The sequence below is a fragment of the Cyprinodon tularosa genome, unplaced genomic scaffold (genome assembly GCF_016077235.1).
Source record: "Cyprinodon tularosa strain WSP-4 unplaced genomic scaffold, ASM1607723v1 ctg1122, whole genome shotgun sequence".
Classification (NCBI taxonomy): Eukaryota; Metazoa; Chordata; class Actinopteri; order Cyprinodontiformes; family Cyprinodontidae; genus Cyprinodon; species Cyprinodon tularosa.
This window is the reverse complement of record NW_024037919.1, coordinates 334,445-360,436: the sequence shown is the minus strand read 5'-3', so window position 1 is coordinate 360,436 and position 25,992 is coordinate 334,445. Positions and strand designations below refer to the sequence as shown.

The following is a 25,992-nucleotide window of genomic DNA, read 5'->3' as shown; positions in this document are numbered from 1 at the left end:
TCTGGCTTGAATAACCTACTCAGTATTGGCTGAAACCACTATTCTCAAACAAGTAAAATCACTCATGATTGGCAGCAAAACCACACGTGGCCAGGCCAGGCTTGAATTTTCTTACTGAGTATTGGACGGAACCACTTCTTTTTAAACAAGTAAAATCGCTCGTGATTGGTTGGCATATATATATATATATTTACATATATATTTACATAAATATATATGTAAATATATATGTAAATATATTATTTATTCATATATTTATTCATTCATATATTTATTTATTCATATGCTGTGTATTTATGTTATTCTACACTACTACACAATTATTAGGCTACCATCAAGGACATGAATGAATTTATACAGGAAATGAACATTTGCCAGGAAGCTGTTTATGCAAAGAAAGAGCTTTATTAAAACAAACACAACTATATACAACACGAGGATCTGCCCCCACATGCGTATCCAAAAATTACAACTCCGTGAACTGTCCGTTTGCCTCCTCGGGGTTGGAGGTAACTGGGAGCATTCCCTCCGAGGCAGGTCCGATGTGCAGACGCCTACTGTGCGTGGCCCTGTACTTCGGCGTCGCCTCTAACCGGGACTGCAGCTTAACACAGAGTTCAGAGAGATCCGGTGTTGTGCGAAAAAGTGAATGTCTGCGAGAATCTGATTGCGCTCGCCGGAGCGCGCACCGCAGCGCGCTGAGCGATAGCGTAAACCTGCTTTTCTCTGGATTAAACAGTCATGACATGCAGATACACACAGTTGCAATATAATATAGGCCTAATTAAATTATAATATAGGCCTAATTAAAGATTCGAAAGCTTAACGTTTGTCACATAACGGCAGTTACGTGATAGACATGTTTCTATACTCGGTCTGATGACTTTGTGTAGCCCTGACATTGGAGACTACACTACAATAAATATGATTTACTGGAGGGTTTTCAATAAAGATATGATACCTTTTGCAACGATCCTCGTGACTCTGCATTGTTTTTATCTGATCTGGCCGTATATAGCACGAGTTTCCCATGTTTCTATGTGTTTTGCAGTTTTCAATCGGTTTTCACCTGTCAAAAATTGATTGAAGGCACAGTATAGTCACTCAAAGGTTATTTCTACCTAAATATGACTAGATTTCCTTCAGGAGATGCATGATTTAAAGATCTGAGCTCAAAAAACAGCTTGAAACTCTTTTAAAGGACCATTACAACACAAAATAGCCATTTTGACTTGCAAAAAATGTATTAAAGCCCAAATACTGTCATTCAAAGGGGATATCTGCCCAAATATGACTTGATTTCATTCAGAAGCATCTTATTTTAAATAGAACAAGTCCTTTTTAGGCAAAAATCACCTTTCTTCAACCACATTTGGCCTTTAATCAATTTCTAGCAGGGCGTTTTGACCTCAGCCGACTTGCTAGAAACTGATTAAAGCCCAAATACTCTCAAAGGGGATATCTGCCCAAATATGTCTTGATTTCATTCAGAAGCATCTTATTTTAAATAGAACAAGTTCTTTTTAGGCAAAAATCACCTTTCTTCAACCACATTTGGCCTTTAATCAATTTCTAGCAGGGCGTTTTGAGCAGCCAACTTGCTAGAAACTGATTAAAGCCCAAATACTCTCATTCAAAGGGGATATCTGCAGAGTCGCCATCGCGTCCAAGAGGAGTTGAAGGCGAGTTGAACGCGAGTCCAGCCATTGATCACGTACCAGCAAAATCCAAACAAAGGAACTGGAGATAAAGTTCTTCTGAGTATAGCTCCTCCAATCACATACGAGGTCATTGTTATATGGAAGGACTCGCGAGAACAGCTGCGTCTATCATGTTTTTTTTGTTTAGTTTTTTTTTGCTTTATTGGCAATTCTGTGTAACAATACAGAGTAATTCAAACATCAAACACAGATACACAGCAGTTGGTGACATAACTTAAAAAAAATGAGACATAGAATGTAAAAAAATAAAAATAAAACAAGGGAAACAAACATATAAATAAATAAACAAATAAATAAAATAAGCATAAAATAATAGCTAGGGGTTTACATTGAGTTTATGGCTTTTTAAATTTTTATAGCTTCCTGTCCTAAACAGTCTTTAAGGAAACATATTAGAAGATGCAATATTGTATATGTGAGAGAGGAGTTGCTGTAAAACAATGGTTTACCACAGATTTAAAACTAGTAATAGCATAAAGAAATATTGAAATTCTAAAACAGTCTTTAGACTTTTTATCAGCAATTACTGTGGGTAGCACAACTTGTGTTACAGAAAATAGCAGGCTTTGTAGATATGTTCTGGAGAATCTTGATTTATACCATACTACAGAACATTTCAAAAGGCTGCTGACTTTTTCTATGTTTATAGGTGAAAATAATAAAAACTACAAAAGAGCAACTTTGCTGTTCTCCATAAATGTTGGGAAAATTGTTTAAAAGTTTGTTGCATAAGGGCGTGCTTTGGTTGCCCAGTGTTTAGCGCACAAAACCCATGTACAGAAAGATTCCTTAGTCCTTGACATGGATGACCCGGGTTCGAATCCTTGGCCGCATGTCTCTCCCTCTCTCTTACCCCCTTTCCTGCCAGCCTACTGCCAAAAAAACGAGACACTAGTGCCGTAAAAACTCCAAAATGTGCTGTAAAAACTCCCAAAAAAAAGGCTCTTGCATAAAAGCTTCTACAACACAATGCTGTTGATGGTAGATTGTTTTGAAGGGTCAGACAGGAAAGCTTGGTAAACAAATCTAACATATCTGAGATGCCGATACCATTTACTGTGAAAGAAAGGACAACGGAGAGAAAATGTAGAGAATAATGCAGGAGTGCTGCTAGAATTCCAGTTCCCAGATCTGTGTTTTCTATTACTTCTACAACCACTAAAACTTATGTTATAAATGTACGTTATTGGCAAGTGAAACCCTGTCAGAGCTATCCTTAGATATCAGCCCAGTTACAGTTTGCCCTGCAAAAATAATCTGCTCTCTTGAAAATCTCAAACTCTTGCCACATTTCAGGCATCGAAAATAAAAATTTTTTAGTGAAGAATCAACAACTAGTTTTACCCAATCATGAAGTGTAATTAAATGTATTGGATATTTTTAACTTTTTTAACAAATAAAAAACTGAAGAGTGGGGTGTGCAAAATGAATTGGCCCCTTTTAATTTCAGTGCAGCAAACTCTCCCCAGAAGTTCAGTGAGGATCTCTGAATGATCCAATGTCGACCTAAATGATACTAAATAGAATCCACCTGTGTGTAATCAAGTCTCCCGATAAATGCACCTGCTCTGTGATCGCCTCAGAGGTCTGTTTAAAGTGCAGAGAGCATCATGAAGAACAAGGAACACATCAGACAGGTCCGAGACACTGTTGTGGAGAAGTTTAAAGCTGGATTTGGAAACAAAAAGATTTTCCAAGCTTTAAAAATCCCAAGGAGCACTGTGCAAGGAATGCACATTTTACCTTGCTGATTCTGATTCACATTTTACCAACTGATTCTGATTAAAACTAATTTTTGAAATAAATTATTTTGTGTATTTTTTTACATAACATTTGCCATTGCTAATGGCATACACAGTAATCTAGCGTACTTTAATTAAATAAATCAATTCAAGCTAAAATGTAAGAGTCTATAATTAGGTCATACTGAGCCTGATCTATTTGTACCATCTATTTGGGGGATATTTATTGCCACACTTTGGGTCACTTAATACCAATTTAGCATCAAATAAATGAGGCAGCCTACCTCAGCATTGTTGCTGACCTTATGTCCTTATGACCACAGTGTACCAATCTTCTGATGGCTACTTCCAGCAGGATAATGCGCCATGTTATAAAGTGAATCATCTCAGACTCATTTCTTGAACTTTTCCACTTAAAGCTACAGTGTGTAATTTTCAGCGACATCTAACGTCCAGACTGCAGACCGCAGCAACATGAACATCTCCCCCCCACCGCCTCTCCCCCCCCAACAGTACGGCGAGCGTTACGGGACAAAATGTCTTCCACGACGTCCGCATCACCTACCTTCTCAAGTGATTAGGTTTGTTTACATAGATAATTTTACAGATAGTATTTCATTAGTCTGTGTAGGGTATAGATTTCATGTAGACTTAAGATAATAAATATACCCGTTATTTTTTTTACATCGTTGTGACGTTTTGGCAATCTCGCAATCGCTAGTTTGTTGGCTCTGCGCTGCTGTAGCACAAAGATGTCTGCCTCCATGGCTGCGAGACCCGCTCCTATGTAATTATAAATAACGAATTCTAAGGCAACGCAAATATTAAGGTTAAGAGGCTGAGCTCGTAGATGATGATAAATAACATAGTTATGTATAATATATTACATTTCTGACTGTATATCCCTGTAATTATTACACACTGTAGCTTTAAGTAATTGTGAATTGAGCATATTGACAGACAACATTTTATTTTTTATCTTAAATGCAATTTTTTTAAAATAATTACTGCTCTAAATGTATTGCTCTGTCAGCTAAAGATCTGTTTTGGTCTCTATACTTTAATGAAATAAATCAATTCAAGCTAAAATGTAAGAGTCTATACTGAGCCTGATCTCTTTGTATCAGAGATTTTCTTACCTTTTAGAAAAATGTCACTTGGGGTAAAACTCCCCCTGCAACCCTGATTTGCATTTGTATAGCTAACAGCATTTTCATTTACATGTTAAAGCCTCCCCTAGAATTCCATGGGGGGGGAGGCATGGGGGGAACACTGCCTAAGAAAGCCCACGTCAATTTCTAACAATTTATGGGAGTTTTCGCCGATGCCTGCAAATTACCATAAACTGCCGTTAACCTGAACTTCCATGACAATCTACAGTGCCCCATATTGACGCAAATCCCACTTTTCATGCAGTGCGATTAGCCTGTTGATGACGCAGCACTAAGAGACTAGTGTTGATTGTTAAATTATAAACAATAAAATACTGTAAAGTGTTTTAACAATAAAAAACTTAGCACCTTTGGAGAATAAATAACCAATATACAGCTATGGACATTTTCACAGTAATCGATATTTGAAAATAGCAGCAACATCAGAGATGTGGAAAATGACAGCAGCATGCTATTTAACTGACTAAGGATTTCTATCACTACATTTACTTTTATTTGTTCATGCTCCCGGTGGTTGGAACCTTTATTCCACTCTGGATTCTAATGAGTGTAGTCTTTGTTCACTTTGCAATAAAAAAAAGAAAAGAAAAATGAAAAAGATTCAGTTTTGAGAAGTTCTTTACTCATTTTTTTCCTGCTTTGGGTGTCAACTGTCACAGCTGTTAAGCGAAAGAGCATAAGGCGTTAATAGCCCTCTAAGTGTAGACCTGTTTGAATCCACAGCCAAAACTCTTCCGATCTCCTTAATTTCACTGACTTTGAAGGATCCAGTCTAGGTAGACCGGGTCCTTGGAAGATGCAGCCCATGAATTCAAACAGAGCCATTGTTTCTAGGCAGGTTTAGAACGGTAATCTGTGGCCGGTCCTAAGTTCAAGGTTGGAGGGTCGGCCCTCCTTAAATCATACCGGCCCCAACAGCTGAAGCCCCTACCTGTGACAGTAAATAACTCAATGAGCTCAAGAAGTAATAGAATGTTAACTACCTGTCATGATCGGTTTAATGGACTAAACCCACAGACAGAGGAAAGTTTAACAATGTTTATTTATGAATACACAGAATGATTCAAGATCTGGTTCTGGTACAGGTCCAGACTTCAGTCGGGTTTCTGTGAGCAAAGAAGACAAAGGCAAGTTAGAAGGCTAGTTTCTCTCTAGAGGCAACTAGTATTCTCTAGGATTTCAGAGGCTCAGGTTCGCTATCCAAACTAGGTCAACACTCCGACGTCGAAGGAAGGTCTGACTGCTGCTTATGTAGGGAGGTCTTCTGATGAGCTGATGATCCCCAGGTGTGCTGAGGACTCCAGCCCAGGAAGCCCACAGCGCTCTCTGCTGGAGACAGGCGGCAGATCTCCAGATCCCAACAGTACCCCCCTCTCAACGACCGCCTCTTGGCGGTCCAGAAGACGTGGACGGGAGGGACCTCTCGTAGTCCTCGATGAGGGATGGATCGAGAATGTAGGAACCAGGGACCCAGGTGCGGTCCTCCGGACCGTAGCCCTCCCAGTCGACGAGGTACTGCCAACCGCGACCTCGCCGATGGGAGTCCACGATCCGGCGGACTGTGTAGGCCGGATGGCCGTCAATGTCCAGGGTGGGTGGAGGGGAGTCGGATGTTGGGCAAAGTGGACTGGTGATGACTGGTTTGATCTGTGAGACGTGGAAAGTGGGGTGTATACGCAGGGTAGATGGTAGTTGCAGGCGGACAGCGGAGGGGTTGATGATCCTGGTGATCTTGAATGGGCCTATGAATTTAGGAGACAGTTTGCGAGACATGGATTTCAGAGGTATATCCCTGGTCGACAGCCATACCTCTTGCCCATGGGCATACTCGGGAGCAGGACGTCTTCTGTTGTCCGCGAATCTTTTATTCATGGCAGAGGTGCGGTTAAGGGCGGCGATGGTATCATTCCAAGTGCGGTGACAGCGGCGGATGTGGTGGTTGACAGACCTGACTGCTATCTCTCTCTCGTCTGCTGGGAAAAGTGGAGGCTGGTACCCTAGAGACACCTGAAAGGGAGATAGACCGGTTGCAGCAGATTTGTGGGAGTTGAGCGCGTATTCTGTCCAGGAAAGGTACCTACACCAGTCAGTCGGGTTATTAGAGGAGAGGCAGCGGAGAGTGGATTCAAGCTGTTGGTTCATTCTCTCCGTCTGCCCATTGGTCTGCGGATGGTAACCAGAGGTGAGAGAAATCTTACAGTTGAGTGCGGAACAAAAGGCTTTCCAGACCTGTGAGATAAACTGAGGACCACGATCCGAGAGAATTTCTTGGGGTATACCGTGGAGACGGAAGACATGTTTCACCAGGAGCTGGGCTGTCTGGAATGCAGTGGGTAACTTCCTAAGGGGAATCAGATGGCAGGCCTTGGAAAAACGGTCAACAATGGTGAGAATGGTGGACATACCTCTGGAAATCGGAAGGCCGGTGACAAAATCCACAGCTATGTGGGACCATGGACGGGTTGGAACAGGTAGAGGACGTAGCAGTCCAGAGGGTGGTTGATGGGTGGATTTGTTTCTGGCACAGATGGGACAGGCCAACACGTACTCCTTCACGTCCTTGTGAAGGGACGGCCACAAAAAACGACGTGTGACGAGAGCAATCATTCTACTCACACCAGGATGAGCAGAGAATTTTGACGTGTGCATCCACTGGATGAGGCGGGATCTGACTGAGGAAGGAACATATGTTTTGTTTGGAGGACCGTTACCTGGGTCAGGTTCAGAGGCCATGGCTAAATTGATGAGATCGGTGATCTCCCAGGAAACGGCTCCAACCGTACACGAGGAAGGAAGAACAGGCTCGGGTGTTTCAGGTCGATCAGGGGAGTACAGACGAGAGAGAGAATCAGGTTTGACATTCTTGGAACCGGGTCTGTAAGAGATGATGAGATTGAATCTGGAGAAAAACAGAGACCATCTGGAGTGGCGTGGATTGGATCTCTTTGCTGATTGGAGGTATGCCAGGTTCTTATGATCAGTCCAAACTAATACTGGATGCTCGGCACCTTCGAGCCAATGTCTCCATTCTTCTAATGCGAGTTTAATGGCAAGTAGTTCTCTGTCTCCGACATCATAGTTTTGCTCTGCAGGTGAGAGTCTGCATGAAAAAAAAGCACAGGGGTGAGTTTTCTGGTCAGAATCAGACTGTTGTGACAAAACCGCTCCTACACCGGAGTCAGATGCATCCACCTCTAATATAAACTGCTTTGAGGGATCAGGCTGCACCAGGATGGGTGCACTGGAAAAAAGAGTCTTAAGTCTTTTAAATGCTGTTTCAGCCTCAGGTGTCCACTGGAAAGTTTTCTTCACTGAAGTCAGGGCTGTGAGAGGTAGAGCAGTTTGGCTATAATTTCTAATGAATCGTCGGTAGAAATTAGCAAATCCCAGGAACCTTTGAAGCTGCTTATGGTTTTCAGGAGTTGGCCAATCCAGAACTGCCTTTATTTTCTCTTCTGATGGCTTCACCTGCCCGCCTTCGAGCACAAACCCAAGAAATGTAACAGATGGTTGGTGAAATTCACATTTCTCAGCCTTAACGAAGAGCTTGTTTTCGAGCAGCCTATGAAGGACCAGACGAACGTGTCTTTTGTGATCAGAGAGGTTCCTAGAATAGATCAGAATGTCATCGATGTACACGAAAACAAATACATTAAGAAAATCTCTGAGGACGTCATTGACAAGGGCTTGGAAAAAAGCAGGAGCGTTAGTAAGACCGAAAGGCATGACCAAATACTCAAATTGGCCGATGGGGGTCTTAAAGGCTGTTTTCCATTCATCCCCTTCTCTTATCCTAAGGAGATTGATCGGCGTTTCTTAAATCGAGCTTGGTGAACACAGTAGCTCCTTGAACTGGTTCTAAAGCTGATGCCCTGGATACTTATTTTTAATGGTTATCTGATTCAATCCTCTGTAGTCAATACAGGGTCAAAGGGAACCATCCTTTTTTCCCACGAAAAAAAAACCTGCACCAAGAGGAGATGAAGATGGTCTGATAATACCAGCAGCTAGAGACTCATTTATGTATTTCTCCATCGATTCACGTTCAGGTTTGGAGATATTAAATAATCTAGTGCTGGGAAGAGGAGCTCCTGGTAGTAAGTCTATGGCACAGTCATATGGTCTGTGGGGTGGAAGAGACGTCGCACTGACCTTACTGAAGACTGGTGCCAGGTCATGATACTCGGAAGGAACAGAAGAAAGGTCAGGAGAGTCCATCTCCCCCCCCCACCTCTAGGGGACTGAGTAACAGGAGCTGTGGAATGAAGACATGACTCGTGACAGGAAGTAGACCAAGACTCAATATGGCGTTCAACCCAGTTGATATGGGGGTTTGTGATGTTCCAACCACTCAAATCCAAGCACCAGGGGAGAACATGCAGAGGGAAAAACAAAAAAAGTTAGTGTCTCACTATGGTTTCCAGAGATGAGAAGCTCTAATGGTTGTGTCTGATGAGTGACTTGGTGTAGTCTCTTTCCATCAATAGCAGCAACTCTGAGGGGCCTTTGTAAAGGAACTATCTCAATCCTCAGTTGCTGAACCAGATCAGAATCTATGAGGTTCTTCTCGCACCCAGAATCAATGAAGGCTGATAACGTTAGAGTCTGGTTAGAAACAAACAGGGTTGCAGGTAACAGTAAGTGAGGAGATTTATCAGATCTTGTCAGACTCCTCACATCCTTTGACGGACGCCGGCTTTTGACTTGACATGAAGCAATTAAGTGTCCAGGCTCACCACAATACAGACAAAGATTCCCCTTGAATGTCCGTTGTCTTTCTTCAGGTGACAGCCTTGTATGCCCAATCTGCATGGGTTCACACCCCGCTCCTTCTGTGGATGAGGAGGAAAAATTAGTGAATTGAGCAGGAGCTGGAGGTGATTGATTCTTAATCCTTGGTTTGGTACTGGACTCTGGGGATCTAACAAAAACAGAAGAGTGGTTAGCTGCAGGAGTGGAAGCAGACATTCCTGGGCTTGTTTGTCTAGATTTATTTCTAATCCGAAGTCTGTTATCCAATCTTATGGTTAATCGGATTAAATCCTCCAAACTAGCTGGCTCATCAATTGTAACAAGTTCGTCCTTGATGTTATCGTTTAAAGCCAGGAAATAAGCACTTTTAAGTGTGCACTCGTTCCAGCCTGAAGCAGCGGCTTTGACCCGGAAGTCAATGGAGAACTCTGCCATCGTCAGGTTCCCTTGCTTCAAACTAAGCAAGGCCCGGGAATCAATTGTTTGATCTAAATCCTGGTTAAATACTTGAGAAAATTCATTCAAAAATTCAGAATAAGTGCATGAAAAACTGGTTTCAGATGAAAACCTGGCCTCCGCCCATTCTAGAGCTCGACCAGAGAGTTGAGAAAGAATGAATGAAATTTTCTTTTTGTCATTAGAAAAACTGGCAGGAGAATTTTCAAAAAGTAAACGACACTGGAATAAAAATCCTTTACATTTTGACTGAATACCTGAAAATCTTTCAGGTAGACTCGGACGTAGTTCAGGAAATGACGTCACTACCTCTGACCTTTGAGGCGGACGTGGTTCAGGAACAGGAAGTACAACTGGTGCGGTGTTAGCAGTTCTCACGTAGCCAGCGTATCTCTGTAAAATCTGGTTCTGATGTTCAACATAAGCATTTAACTCACGAAGGGTTTGAGCCTGTCCTTGGATTTGGGCTTCTTGTTCCTCAAGCCTCCTCCGGAGGTGCTCCGCTGGGTCTTGGGATTGGCCGGAGTGTTCTGTCATGATCGGTTTAATTGACTAAACCCATATGCAGAACACTAATGGAGACAGAGGAAAGTTTAACAATGTTTATTTATGAATACACAGAATGATTCAAGATCTGGTTCTGGTACAGGTCCGGGACTGGTTTCAATATTATCTGGAGAGATGAGAGTTTAATTAGCCAGGCAGATGATGGTTTGACGAGTGAGTAGAATCTTGATAATACCTTGAGGAGGTTTTAACAGATCCGTGAGAGGAGGAACCGGTTGGGTCCAGAGTCTGTGGAGGTAGCAGAGAGCTCAGCAGCAACAGCGTCTAGCTTAGAGCTAGAGAGTTTCAGACTTGGGATCTTGTTTCCTAGCTCTTTCCCAAGAGCTGATGGAGGAATCCAGACTGAGATCTTCAGGTTTGGCTTACGTGGGCAGGCAGGCAGATTTCCAGGTTATGCTCATCCAGAGCTTCAGACTTCAGTCGGGTTTCTGTGAGCAAAGAAGACAAAGGCAAGTTAGAGGGCTAGTTTCTCTCTAGAGGCAACTCTCTCTAGGATTTCAGAGGCTCAGGTTCGCTAACCAAACTAGGTCAACACTCCGGCGTCAAAGGAAGGTCTGACTACTGCTTATGTAGGGAGGTCTTCTGATGAGCCGATGATCCCCAGGTGTGCTGAGGACTCCAGCCCAGGAAGCCCACAGCGCTCTCTGCTGGAGACAGGCGGCAGATCTCCAGATCCCAACACTACCTAAATGATGCATGCTGTATATACAGGCCTTCATTGTCATGCACATCCTTGTGACGGTTGGCATATGTTTCAATTTTCCATTTCTTCAAACTGTAAAATCCTTGCAACAAACTAAATTATAATAAAACTAAAATGCAGCTGATGGCCTCGTGCAAGTGTGGACGTTACACAGCAGCAGTCACTGTCTTGTCTGTTTTAATAACCAAAGCCAGTAAAACAGCAATATATCAAGGTGATGGTTGTGCTGTGATGCCACAATGTGTATTGGTATTGTGTGTCACATTTGGGGTGCGTTTGACTGTGCCCCCTTTTTTGTTTTGGGGGTGGGGGGGTCCAAACCTATCTCCAGGAATGATCTGGAACTTTATGATAAAGAACTTTAATTAACTCATGCTTCTGTGTCTTTACGTTTAGACTATTGTAATAGTTTGTTTTCACGTCTGAACAAGAAGAAAGTTTCTCAACTGCAATTAGTGCAAAACTCTGCAGCGAGAATTCTGACCCAACGAATAGGAGGACTCTCATATTCCTGATTCTAAAAGAAATTTTTGAATTGAGAAAGCCTCTTGGATGGGAAGTGAAACATCTTCAAACTGGGAAACAGTCCAGTAGATTGTTTTTAGTTTTATTTTTTTGGAATGGCTATGACCTGGACGAATGAGAATCTGCACCAGCGATTCTAAAAGAACTTAATTGGCTGCCAGTGTTTTATAGGATCGTATTTAAAATTCTAGTTTTGTCTTTCAGAGCCTTCCATGGTCAGGCTCTTTCTTCCATCAGTGATCTGTTCCAGCTTACAGCCCTGCACGGGCTCTGAGGTCTGTGGATCAGAATCCGTTAAAGGTTCTACTGACTCGTTTTCATACCATTTAAGTACACTCCACATCTCGCCCGCCCTGTTGGGGAGGTGGAGCATGAGCGTGTGTGATAGGACCCGAAAGATGGTTAACTATGTCTGGACAGGGCGAAGCCAGGGTAAAACTCTGGTTGAGGCCCGTAGCGGTCCTGACGTGCAAAACGGTCATCCGACCTGGGTATAGGGGCGAAAGACTAAAAGAACTATCTAGTAGCTGGTTAAGTCCGAAGTTTCCCTTAGGATAGCTGCCGCTGTGACTCGCAGTTTTATCTGGTAAAGCAAATGATTAGAGGTCTTCGGGCTGAAACGATCTCAACCTATTCTCAAACTTTAAATGGGTAAGAAGCTGGCTTGGAGCCGTGCGTGGAATGTGAGCCGCCCAGTGGGATTACTTTTGGTAAGCAGAACTGGCGCTGCAGGATGAACCAAACGCTGGGTTAAGGCGCCCGATGCCGACGCTCCTCAGACCCCAGAAAAAGGTGTTGGTTGATATAGAAAGCAGGATGGTGGCCATGGAAGTCGGAATCCGCTAACAAGTGTGTAACAACTCACCTGCCGAATCAACTAGCCCTGAAAATGGATGGTGCTGGAGTGTCGGGCCCATACCCGGCCGCCACCGGCAAAAAGAGCCACGAAGGCTAGGCCATGGTGAGTAGGACTGGCGCTGCGGTAAGCACGGAAGCCCAGGGCGTGTGCTTTGGTGGAACCACCACGGATGCAGATCTTGGTGGTAGTAGCAAATATTCAAATGAGAACTTTGAAGGACGAAGTGGAGAAGTGTTCCATGTGAACAGCAGTTGAACATGGGTCAGTCCTAAGCGTGGGGCGAAGGGCTACGTCACCCCTGGCTTATCAAAAGGGGGTCGATAAGCGCCGCGAGGCATCCAGTGCGGTAACGCAAATGGACCCGGAGAAGCTCGCAGGAGCGTTCTCTTTTCTTTGTGAAGGGCAGGGCGCCCTGGTATGGGTTCGCCCCGAGAGAGGGGCCCGTGCCCTGGAAAGAATTGTGTTTCCGGCAGCGCCTGGTGAAAATCAGAGGGAGAAGGTGTAAATATCGCGCCAGGCTGTATCCATATCCGCAGCAGGTCTCCAAGGTGACAGCCTTTGTCATGTTGGAACAAGGGGGATAAGAGAAGTCAGCAAGTCAGATCTGCGTAGGGCTGGGCGATAATTCAATAACGATATATCGATCGATAGACGTGTGGCGCAATAGAAAAAAAGAGGGTCGATAAAAGTTCGATAAAGAAGCGCAGTTTTCCTTCCTTCTCATTGTAGCCTATTATGTAGGTTGATGCCAGTCACTACTTCCTCCCAACCAATCGCAATCGCGGACCCAGGCACGCCATAGCAAAGCGCGGCCCTCTCAAACCACAACACAGAGCACATGAAGATGTCACAGCAAGGAGAGGCTGAGGAAATTGTTCCATAGAAGGGTTTTTGTAGTTCAGTTTGGCAGTATTGGCAGTAATGCGGTTATGGCAAGTCGGACAAAAAACAAAACCACAGTCATCTGTTAAATTTGTAGGGAACCAGTGAAAACGAAATCTGGTAACACAACCAACTCAGTGGGGCTCGTAATTATTACAATAACTCATACGTATCATTCCGATGGCCATGTGACGTACACTATGATACGGAAAGCGGGTCTTGACCTGCCTAAGTAGCCAATTGCCTCGTCATCTAATTAGTGAGGCTCATGAATGGAAGAACAAGATTCCCACTATCCCTAACCCCCATCCAGTGAAAACATAGCCAAGGGAATTGGCTTGGCAGAATCAGCGGGGAAAGCAGACCCTGTTAAGCTTGACTCTAGTCTGGCACCGTGAAGAGACATGAGAGGTGTAGAATAAGCAGGAGGCTCCGGCCGCCGGTGAAATACCACTATTCCTATCATGTTTTCACTTACCCGATGAGGCAGGAAGGCAAAACCCGAGCGGGCTCTTGGTTCTAGTGTCAAGCACCCCTCGCCTGAGGTCCACTGTCTGTTCCGGGGACAATGGCAGATGGGGAGTTTGACTGGCTCGGTACACCTATCAAACGGTAACTCAGGTATCCTAAGGCGAGCTCAGGGAGGACAGAAACCTCCCATAGAGCAGAAGGGCAAAAGCTCGCCTGATCTTGATTTTCAGTATGAATACAGACCGTGAAAGCGGGGCCTCACAATCCTTCTGACTTTTTTGGGTTTTAAGCAGGAGGTGTCAGAAAAGTTACCACAGGGATAACTGGCTTGTGGCAGCCAAGTGTTCATTGCAACGTCGTATTTGATCCTTCGATGTCGGCTCTTCCTGTCATTGTGAAGCAGAATTCACCAAATGTTGGATTGTTCTTCCACTAATAGGGAACGTGAGCTGGGTTTAGACCGTCGTGAGACAGGTTACTTTTACCCTACTGATAATGTGTTGTTGCAATAGTAATCCTGCTCAGTACGAGAGGACCTGCAGGTTCAGACATTTGGTGTATGTGCATGGCTGAGGAGCCAATGGGGCGAAGCTACCATCTGTGGGATTATCACAGAACGCCTGTAAGTCAGAATCACACCTAGACGTAATGATACACCGGCGCTGCATCGCTTTGGTTGGTCTCTGATATCCGGCCCTCGCGCCGGTGAGGAGAGCCGTTCGTGATTGGGCTGGGGTGTAGCCGGACGATGGTCACCCGTCCCCGATGTTGCATGGCTAATTTGTGGAGAACGTATTGCTAAATGAATTGCAGGCCACTTGATTCTGCGTCAGGGTTTCGTATGTAGCAGAGCAGCTCCAACCCTGCGATCTATTGAAAGTCAGCCAAGTTTTTGTCGGCCGACCTCCGGGGCCTCCCTCCCTCCCTGGTGGAAGTCTGCCATACCAGGGGTCCAAAAAGCCAGAAAAATTAAAAGGTCCAGAGCTCCGGGCCAACAGGGGGGTGGGACACAAAACACTGTGGAGTGTTTTAAGTCTCGTCTTAAGACCCACTTTTACTCTTTGGCTTTTAACAACGTGTAGTTTGTGTGCTACTCTGTGTCCTTTTTAGTTTATTTATTGTTGTATTGTGTTTATGTATTGTTCTGTTGTTGTTTATTATTTGTTATGTACAGCACATTGGACATTTTTTCTGTTGTTAAATGTGCTGTATAAATAAAATGGATTGGATTGGATACCAGAGGTGACTGGTCCTTTCTGTTGATCCCAGGCTTTGGAATGATCTTCTGCCCACATTGAGCTCTATTGACTCTAATGTCACCTTCAGGAGCTTAATTAAGACCCATTTATTTGTACAGGCTTTTAATTAACCTTTTGGGCTGCTATGATTTTTGTATTGTCTTGGCCTTTTATATTGTTTATTGTATGTTTTTTAACTGTACTGTGAAGCACTTTGTGGCTTTGGTCAGTGAAAGGTGCTATAGAAATAAAGCTTACCTACTTACTTGCTATAACCTAGGCCACATGTCCCACAATTAATAATCTTTATTCAAATAATTACTGTTAATAAATGATTTGCAGTGTTATTCAGTTAATTTGGCCTAATACGTTTCAATAAAATGATTAACAAAGAGAATGAACTTTTCTTCTCTATTTCCAACAATGAAAATATAAACCAAACATGACTTGAATGAAATGTTTTTTTTTTTCTAATATCCATTTGAAGTGCTATATTTTCAATGATCTCCTGCCACCTGGTGGCCATAGAAGGCATAGCAGGTAGGCATGTTCAGCCAGCTTAAATACATTTGAAGGTAAGATAGATAAGATAGGACTTTACTGATCTCACAAAGGAGAAATTCACTTGTTAAATCAGCTCTAATAAACAACAGGAGGTGCAAAAGAAGGAAAAGGTGAATCAAACAAGTAATTATACAAAGTCAGGCTAAAACAAACAAAACAAAAATGAACAATGAATAGGTAAAGAGAGAGATTAAAGGGCTTCTATTTACAATTAAGTGATTTTAGATATATTCAATTCAATTCAGTTTATTTATATAGCACCAATTCACAACACATGTCATCTCAAGGCACCTGGCAGTTAAACCAGATCCTACAATCAAATCGATTCAAAGTCCTCTACCTAAGGAAAACCAGTTGATTGCATCGACTCATTGACTCAAATACAATCCCTCACGCTAAGCATGCTTGTAGCGACGGTGGAGAGGAAAAACTCCCTTTCAACAGGAAGAAACCTCCAGCAGAACCAGGCTCAGTGTGAGCAGCCATCTGCTGAGGCCGACTGGGGTTCAAGGAGACAAGCAGAGATACAAAAAGCAGCTGTAAAAGGCGGCCCAGTCCAAGAAACACACAGCCAGGCAGACGAGCTCTGAGCCAGCTCCCATGTCAAAGGATGAAGAGAGCACATCCAGTTAGTCACAGTCAGAGAAACAGGACTAAACTGGAAAACAGGCCAATCTCGAACATCTATAAACAAGGGTGTTGATGGCAGCAGGATGGAGTCACAGCCAAACAGGAACAGACCAGATGAAGCTACTATGAGAAAAAGCAGAGAGAGCAGAACGTTAGAGATTGAACTAACAGATTCTGCAGAATAGGAGAATAGAGAGAGAATGAACCAGAATGATGAAATGGGGGTCCCTACGTCCTCCAGAAGTCCAAGCCTGTAGCAGCATAACTAGAGAGATAGCTCAGGATAACCTGAGCCACTCTAACTATAAGCTTTATCAAAAAGGAAAGTTTTCAGCCTAGCCTTAAAAGTAGACAGGCGGTCTGCCTCACGGACTAAAACTGGTAGTTGGTTCCACAGGAGAGGAGCCTGATAACTAAAAGATCTGCCTCCCATTCTGCTTTTAGAAATTCTAGGACCCACTAGTAAACCTGCAGATTGAGAGCGAAGTGCTCTGTTAGGAACATAAGGAACAATCAGATCTCTGATATCAGATGGAGCTTGGCCATTTAAGGCTTTATATGTGAGAAGGAGGATTTTAAATTCTATTCTGGATTTAACAGGAAGCCAATGAAGAGAAGCTAGAATAGGAGAGATGTGATCTCTCTTTTTGATTTTCATCAGAACTCTGGCTGCAGCATTTTGGATCAGCTGAAGGCTTTTAACTACAGTTTGTGGACTTCCTGATAGTAAAGAATTACAACAGTCCAGCCTTGAAGTAACAAATGCATGGACTAGTTTCTCAGCATCACCCCTGGACAGGAGATTTCTAATTTTTGCAATATTCCTCAGATGAAAGAAGGAAATTCTTGAAACCTCTTTGATATGGGATTTAAAAGACAGGTCCTGATCAAAAGCAACACCAATATTTTTTACTTTATTGTCTGAAATCAGTTTAATCCCATCCAAATGAAGTGACTGACTAATCAGCTTATTTTTCAAAGACTCTGGTCCAAAGACTATAACTTCTGTTTTGTCTGCATTCAGAAGGAGAAAGTTAAGAGTCATCCAGGTTTTTATGTCTTCAAGACATGCCTGTAATCTATGTAATGGGTTAGCTTCATCTGGATTTATAGACAGATATAGCTGGGTATCATCAGCATAACAGTGAAAATTAATCCCATGCTGTCTAATAACTCTATCGATTGGGAGCATATATAAAGTAAAGAGAATTGGTCCTAGCACTGATCCCTGTGGTACTCCACAGATAACCTTTGAGCATGAGGAAGATCTGTCATTAACGTGAACAAACTGAATTCGATCAGATAGATAAGATTTAAACCAGTCTAGTGCTGTTCCTTTAATTCCAACAAAATATTCAAGTCTTTCTAAAAGAATATTATGGTCAAGTGTATCAAATGCAGCACTGAGATCCAACAGGACGAGCACAGATACAAGTCCATTATCTGAGGCCATGAGAATATCATTAGTGACTTTCACCAGAGCTGTTTCAGTGCTATGATGAGCTCTAAATCCCCACCCTCCAGAGACAAAGCAATCGTGGATTGAGGGGTGCTAATGATCTTATTCTTAATAAGATCAATGTTATTTATAAAATCATCCACCAGTAAAGGTCCAGAGATATTTTTAGTTATCTGTTACTTTAAACAGAATTTAACACTGAAATAAAATATGGTATTTATGCATTCATGTTATACATTGATTAAAAAATATATAGAAATAGAAATTGCCAAAAAATTGCATCCCTTGCTATGTCAGAGGAGTTGAACCTTGTATGACTGTATTCCTGTATATCCATCAGTAGTTAAAGGTCAAGGGTCAGCAAATGCAAATTTTGCCTGTAAAACAATGAAACTTTAATTGTCGCTGTAAGACCTGAAGCCTCATTTGGAGCTTTTAAACAGGCTTTGAAAAACTTTGATAATTAGCACTGAGAGTTGATATGCAAGGAAGAAAAGGTTTTATTTTACTCTTTAGAGGAGAACAACATAAAACAACTGAATACAGCTCCCACTGTGGTTCTGGGGTGGTGGCAGCCCACCGCTGCATATAAAGAGACTCCACACACACGAACATTGTTTCTTCAGTTCATCAATGACATAAATTTAGTCAGATAAACACTTCAGACAGCTGTTTCCCATCCATACCAGAAACAGGATGTGAGAACCTTGAACACAGTGAAAACTTCTCCTTCTTATCTAAACTTGAGAGGAAACTTCTCAGGCTTCTAAATAATCACACCTATTCAGGCATAGAAAAAGCACACTTTCATTTAGTATTGTAGGAAAGACCACACTGTTTCTGAATAAATAAATTATTGTATGAGTTAAGTTCTGTTCCGTTTATGTCTCTTTCCTTGAAAATGTTAAATATCCCATGCTCCTAAATGCACCATAGCTATCTGACGCTCGTGAATGCGTCACACTGGTCTGTGAACGCTGCGCTGTGTAGATGCGTGTTTGATTTTCTGCTTTAGACAAAGCTTAGCAGTTTCCAAACTCCCGTCGGCATCACTGTTTATTGTTGTGTGTGAATAACAAGAGACTACAACAAATAAATCAGCCGTACCTCGGACAAAATCTTTGGGTTTAATGTTGTTCATAACACCCGTACTTTTGTAAATGAATCTGCCAAATACACACAATTTTTCCCACGAGAGGAATATTTAAACATTTTTATATCACTAATATAACAAGTAGCTCCATTGGTCATATTTTAATCCTCAGCGAGGCGCGCTCCCGTGACTGGGGATGCATATTTCAGCAGGCATGCACTTTTCAGCATAACACCGGACCGCAGTCCGCTAATCCGTGACCTCTGCATTAAACCAAAGCCAAGAGTAACAAGTAACGTTTGTTTTAAAAATGTAAGGAATAGAAAGTACAGATACTGGTGTGAAAATGTAATGAGTTGAAGTATAGATACCTAAAAAGTGTACTTAAGTACAGGCACGTGCAGAGGGGGGTGCTGAGGGGGCTTGAGCACCTGCCCCTTTTGCTCCATGATCCCAATGTGCCCTTTTGGTCCTTTTTTTTTTTTTTTTTTTTTTTTTTTTTTTTGACACATGTACTGAAATTATTACCGTATTTTCACGACTATAAGGCGCATATAAACGTCTTTTTTTCCCCCTCAAAATGTGCAGCGCGCCCTTTGGTGAGGTGCGCCCTATGTGTGTTGTTACTGCGGACTTTTGAGACCACCTCATGGAGGAGATGATGAAAGAGTGGCTGAATGTAAGGAGACCAGGTGGTTTTTTTTCCACTCATCACCATCGCTGTTAATCTGTGACTCCATGCGTGCCCATCTCACAGCTGATGTGAAAAACAGGGTGAAACAAATGAATGCTGTGCTCGCTGTTATTCAACCGCTGTACTCGCTGTTATTCAACCGCTTGACGTCGGTGTGAACCGGACGCAGCAGGCGCAGCAGAAGCAGCGAGTTTACATGCAAAGGCAATGGTTGACGCGCGTATAGGCGCAGCAAAAGGTCCCGCAGCGCGTTTTGAGCAGCAGGCGCAGCGCGTCGGGAGCGTTTAAGCATCTAACGCGCCGCCAACACGCTGCTGCTGCTCGAGATGGAAAAATGGAAGTTTTGATGCTGGAAGCGCCGCATCAACCAATCAGAGAAGCTGATCTGGGAGCTGACAGCGAGACAGACACATCGCTCTGATGACATATGATATTAAGGCAAATGAAAAGGGCTGGATGGATGAGGAGATGATGAAAGCGTGGCTGAGGCAGGTGTATGTGAGGAGACCAGGTGGTTTTTTCCACGCATCACCATCTCTTAATCTGTGACTCCATGCGTGCCCATCTCACAGCTGATGTGAAAAAAAAAAAGGTGAATCAAATGAACGATGTGCTCGCCGTTATCCCGGGGGGTCTGACAAAGGAACTTCAACCGCTCGACATCGGTGTGAACAGGTGTCGAGGAGCCGCCCGGCACGGAAAGTGACTGACAGCGGAGAACAGGGGAAGAAAGGAAAGAAGAGGGACAAGAGTCAGAAATAAAAGACACAGAAATGCAGTCAACTTCTCAAAACTGAAGCTGGTGAAAACAAAACTGCGCAGCTTATGCAAGGAGGATCGGATGTCAGACCTTCTTTTGTTGGCAATCGAGAAGGATGTGCCAATCATTCACAGTGAGGTTATTAACATTTTTAAAGACATGGCTAACAGAAAACTGCTGCTGTGAACAAAAGAGAACAAAAATAGCAAAAATGCTTAGAAGTTGGAAATTTGTTTTTAAATAGTTAAATCACCATGACGGAAAATAAGTTTTTGGATCATAATCTTGGATTTAGTTTGGGGGAAAAAGAAAGGCAAGAGACTGAAATAAATAAAACATTGACCTTCACTCAACACAGAAAAGATGAGACAATGAGGAAAAAAAGAAAAGAGAAACTGACAAGAAAAAACAAAGAGGAAAGATTGAAGAAAATGTATATAGGTACTTACAAAATACACTAAGACACAAACAGAGTAGGCTTTTCTCATGGTGACATCATGCATTAATAAAATGTTTGCTTTTGTTCTTTTTTTTCTGCAGTTCCAGGTTAAAGTTTGATGCAGCAGCTCTGCTTTTCTGAATCGACCGTCTCCATCTCCACTGTCAGTACAGCAAACCAGGCAGACATTCTTTTTTATAGATTACAGTACACTAAAAGGTTGCATTGTGCCCTTGTATGCATTTTTAACAGTTTAATTCTGTAAAGACAAAATATGTCTGGTGGTCCAGCTCTGATTTACATATTTGGCTAAATTGCAGGTTTGAATATTGTAATATTTTCCTATAACAAAATAGACCTGCAGAAAGAAATTACTAATACAATATTTTACATATGCATAGTTCTATGTTCTATGTAGAGATTTCCCTTAGCTTTGATTGTATGTCTCACAATTTTGTAAATTATCATTGTTCATTAAACTCTGAAAGCTATGTGACTTTGTTAATATTCTGTCCTAAAATGTGATAAGATGTGCCCTTTTTTTTTTTGAGCACCTGCCCCTTTAGTGGTCTCTGCACGGCCCTGCTTAAGTACAGTAACAAAGTATTTGTATTTGTTACTTGACACCTCTGTTGTCCGGTAACCAAAGACAGGAAAAATGTGCTGGCTGAAGTTCAGGATGAAGTGTAGTAAGGCATAAAGCCCATTAATTACTGAAACAATGTTGTTTTTTTCGGTTTGCCTAAAAGGTGCATCAGGCAGCTGCAGATGATCCAAAATGCTGCTGCCTGTAGTCTCACTACAATTAAGAAAGTAGAGCACATCAGCCTAGTTCTGAAATACTTAAACTGGCTCCCTGTAGCTCAGAGAATAGACTTTACATCCCTATGTTAGTCTTTAATCACTGAATGGATCAGCACCTGAATCCATAACAGATTTGCTGTCAGCAGTGTTGAGGACGTTACTTTGAAAAAGTAATTAGTTATAGTTACTAGTTACTTCTCCCAAAAAGTAACTGACTTACTAACTGAGTTACTCCACAATAAAAGTAACTAGTTACTAGTAAAAGTAACTATTGCGTTACTTTTGCGTTTCTCGCCCCCGTAACCCTCACCACCCAGCCCCCACCTTCTCGCGGTGTGTTTCCAAAGCCAGCTGAATAGAGTGGATGACAAAGACAAGAAACTGCAGAGAGTTTAGCATTTATTGCAACTCAACGTAAATTACATCAGGGGGAACGCGATGTGAAGTTTTTTAACAGGGCATTCAGATCTGGTGAAATTAATAACTGGGGATGTCTAATTCTGAAATCCTGTGTGTTTGGGTTGTTATAGATACTGCAACATCTATCTATCTATCTATCTATCTATCTATCTATCTATCTATCTATCTATCTATCTATCTATCTATCTATCTATCTATCTATCTATCTATCTATCTATCTATCTATCTATCTATCTATCTATCTATCTATCTATCTATCTATCTATCTATCTATCCATCTATCTCTCTAGATGTATACTCTGTGTGTGACATAAAATATGGATCTCCATCCCTGCCACAAAGGCCATCAAATAATGTTTAAAATAAAAAATACAGTAGGTTGAAAAGTCAGAGTATCCATCCATCCATCCATCCATCCATCCATCCATCCATCCATCCATCCATCCATCCATCCATCCATCCATCCATCCATCCATCCATCCATCCATCCATCCATCCATCCATCCATCCATCCATCCATCCATCCAGATTTCTCCCTTTCATTTGATCGTTCACGCTCTCCATAGTTCTCCTGTGGCGCGAGCACAGGGCGACTGTTGCGCGCCTTTAGCGAGCATGCGCGTTTCCTGTAGCTTGCGTGGTGAATCGTGCCGCCTGCGCTGTGCGGAGATGCAGAGGAAACCGTATGTGATGGGGAAACGCAGCTCGACGTAACACCGGTATTTCCATCAGGAAAACGCCGTTTTGCTGCTGGAGTCCTCCTCACTCTCCATCTCTCTGTGTGTGCTGTACGTTAACACCCGCCAGCGGAAACACCCAACTGACAGACGGAATCTCACTATACATCAGCCATTCTCTTCCTCCCCTCTCTCATGACAAGGCGCGCACCTCTGGATGACCTAAAAAATAATCTTTAATATCTCTTAAACAAAAGTAGCACAAACAATATTTTTTTCTGCACAAATCTGCACTAACGTTGCACTAACCATTCAGTCTATTTGCAGAGTTTTTTGACGTGGGTGGGGTGTCAGCTCCACGCAGCTGCGCACGAGTCCTACCATGAAAAAAGGTTCATTGTGCGACCTGAGTAACGCGCAGTAACGGGGTGTCTGCAATGGTAACTGCGTTATAGTTACAGTCAAAGTAATTAGTTAGATTACTCGTTACTAAAACAAGGTAACGGCGTTAGTAACGCCGTTACTTTCAACGGCGTTAGTCCCATCACTGGCTGTCAGTGTATCAACCTTCCAGACACCTCAGGTTTTCTTGTTCCTGTCTACTATCTCCACCCAGAACTAGAACCAAACATGGAGAAGCAGCATTTAAGTCAAAGTTAAAAACCCAGTTGTTTAGAGCTGCCTTTAACTGCTAAAGTTACACTGCTAAATGAAGTACTTGAAGTTTGTCATCCAGCTGTTTTATTGCTTTTACTGCCTGCTCTTATTATGTTCTTATCTTTACTTGCTTTGATATATTGCTTCTATTTTATTGTTTAATTCATATGAAGCACTTTGAGTTGTCTTTGTACTGAATTAATCTATATTAATGTGGCAAACTATGCAACAGAGGGCCTGGGCAGGATTGAATGTAAAAGTCATGCAAAGTCAGCCAAGGGGCCAAGAAGCCAGGGTGCATGATCAATAGAAGCGTAGTGACAGCGCCATACTTTCACATAAATAAACTTTTATGGGCATGCCTTGCATCTCAGGAGACCCAACAGCTGTTTTTCTGATAACACAGTGGATATTGGCCTCATCTGGAGTATTGATGGGTCAGCCTGCGGACTTTAGGTTGATCAGTTGAGTTTCTGGTGTGGAAAGAACAGCCAGAGGCTTAAAATGCTCAAAATCAGAGATGATTATGGACTTTAAGAGGACCACCTTCCCCACTGCTGCCCGTCACCATGCTCAACACTTTTGGGTTTGCAGAGGAAATCAGGTTTCTGGGATTCACTATATCCTAGGGATGCAAGAAAAAGAAAATTCTCTCATCCATCACAATATTTAATTAGATAAAATACAAGCATTTTGATGTTTGAATTAATAATATTAGTATTGATTCAAATTATAAAGCAGAATCAGATCTTAAATGTAAAAAGCACGTATATGCAAACATCCATGCATCTTACTGAATTGCTTTTATATAATTCTTCCTTTTTTATAGCTCTTAAACACCCAGGTGCTAGTTGGCAGCACACCATCCAAGGGCCTAATATTCAGCTGCTCTGTAGCAGCCACAGCAGAGGAACAAGAAAATCTCTTATGGTTCCGTAGAGTTAAATTATTACTAATGTTGCAATATATGGTCTTTATTAATGTATCGTATTCTTTTTTATTACTGTATCATTGCCCTATTTCATATGTAAGCACATTGTGAGCATCATACAATCCAAAGTCGTCTGCAGGTTTTTGTTCAGGCTGCAGGGATCATTTCTCACTGTGGAAACCAGACTTATAAGAGCCGCAGTAGTAGGAGGCTGAATGATCCAGTTTAAGTCTATTTATTCCTCAACTCACAGCTAACTCGGTTACAGAGGATTAAAAATCTTTTATCTGAGGATGGTCAGAACTTTTTCTAATTTCTCCAATGTTAACAAAAACCCAAATAATCACTCTAAATGTTTCTGCTTCTTTTTCTGTGGTACCATGACCTCACATTATCACCACATTGTTTAGTATCTCCACAGCTGAAGGAGACGCTTCAGCTGAGTCAGGAGTTAAATCCTCCTGACTCAGCTGTGTTGCCATGGCAGCCAGCGCTGTAGAGACACAGACAGACAGATGAAGGTTAGTGGGACAGTGTTTGTTCCAGGTGGACTTTGTTGGCTCCTGATTGGCTGGAAACACTCACCTGAACACAGACAGCACAGAGCAGCAGCTGGGAGGAAAAGCATTTTGTGCAGTGGTGTTTCCTCTGGTGAACCTGGGGAGAAGTGGCGCTCTGATGCAGCTGAGGCCAAACAAGGACGAGCTGCTAGATCAGACGAGGGCCACGTGGTTTCTAACAGCTCCTCAAAGCTCCCATCAGCCCCTGCAGCCCACAGATCAGACTGCTGCTGCTGATTGGACTGAAAATGATGGTAAATTATGGTGCTGTTATGCTTCAGAGACACAATAGAGAAACCTAGAAACAAATTATTAGCAAGCAGCAATGAAAGGAAGCATTCGATCAGTAAAGTTTCCGAATAGCCTTTCATTCTGCATTCAGGTACAGCTGGGACATGTGGTCTAAATATCAGAAGAACTCCAAAGAGATTTAAACCTGTTTTATTCTCAAATATGAGAATAATTATTGAAACATTTCTAAACATCATTGACCATTTTTAAGTGGTTCTATCACACTGTATCTATAAAGGCACTGGCCAGTTCGGAGATTTTTTATTTATTGAAGAAACTCCTTCAAACCTCAGGCATTGAGGAGGGGGGCATTCTATCCAGTTGAGCTGAATTTAAGAACACATTGGACTGGAAATGATAGAAACTACCTTAAGATGGCGCTGCTGTACTGCTTTAGTGACACAATGAAGAAGCTGGAATGTTTTGGTTTTCAGATGTTTTATTGACAGTCTCCAGTCTGACCATTAACACCATCAAACATACTGGGACACGTCAGCTAAGAAGTTGGTTTTGGAATGGTAATGAGACCAGCATCGCCCAAAGGAGAATCAGACCTCCTTCCTTACTGCCAGCACTTTAATGACAGCATTTATGTATTGCGTTGGTAAATGGTCAGAGCCCCATTTCACACAGCTGGTTTTCCTTAATAAAGCTAATCATTCATTTATATCTCTTGATTTAATTAGGAGAGTTCTGTCATCGATTTTTGTGAACAACAAGCAAATCATTCACAAGGTCCTTTAGAGACATAAGGTGCTATAAACAAATAGCACGGCCTTTTAAAGAGGATCTAGTTAAAGAATGAGCAGCAATAATTCACAGAGAATTAAATATTTAGAAGGGGAAGCTTTTCAGAATGTGTATAGATTTCTTTTCATAGTCAGTTATCCTTATGAGCGTTACAGTTTCACTCCACAATACATCA

General features: G+C 42.3%; 1 long non-coding RNA gene across 1 annotated transcript; it reads right to left on the bottom strand.

Annotated features, from left to right (window-relative positions):
• Window positions 1-10,453: 10,453 nt before the first annotated feature.
• LOC119793601 lies at window positions 10,454-10,953 on the bottom strand. The gene is made up of 3 exons (XR_005282115.1): window positions 10,930-10,953; window positions 10,586-10,838; window positions 10,454-10,516 (listed from the first exon to the last, which is right to left on the bottom strand). It is a non-coding gene; the product is annotated as an uncharacterized LOC119793601 (long non-coding RNA).
• Window positions 10,954-25,992: the final 15,039 nt, after the last annotated feature.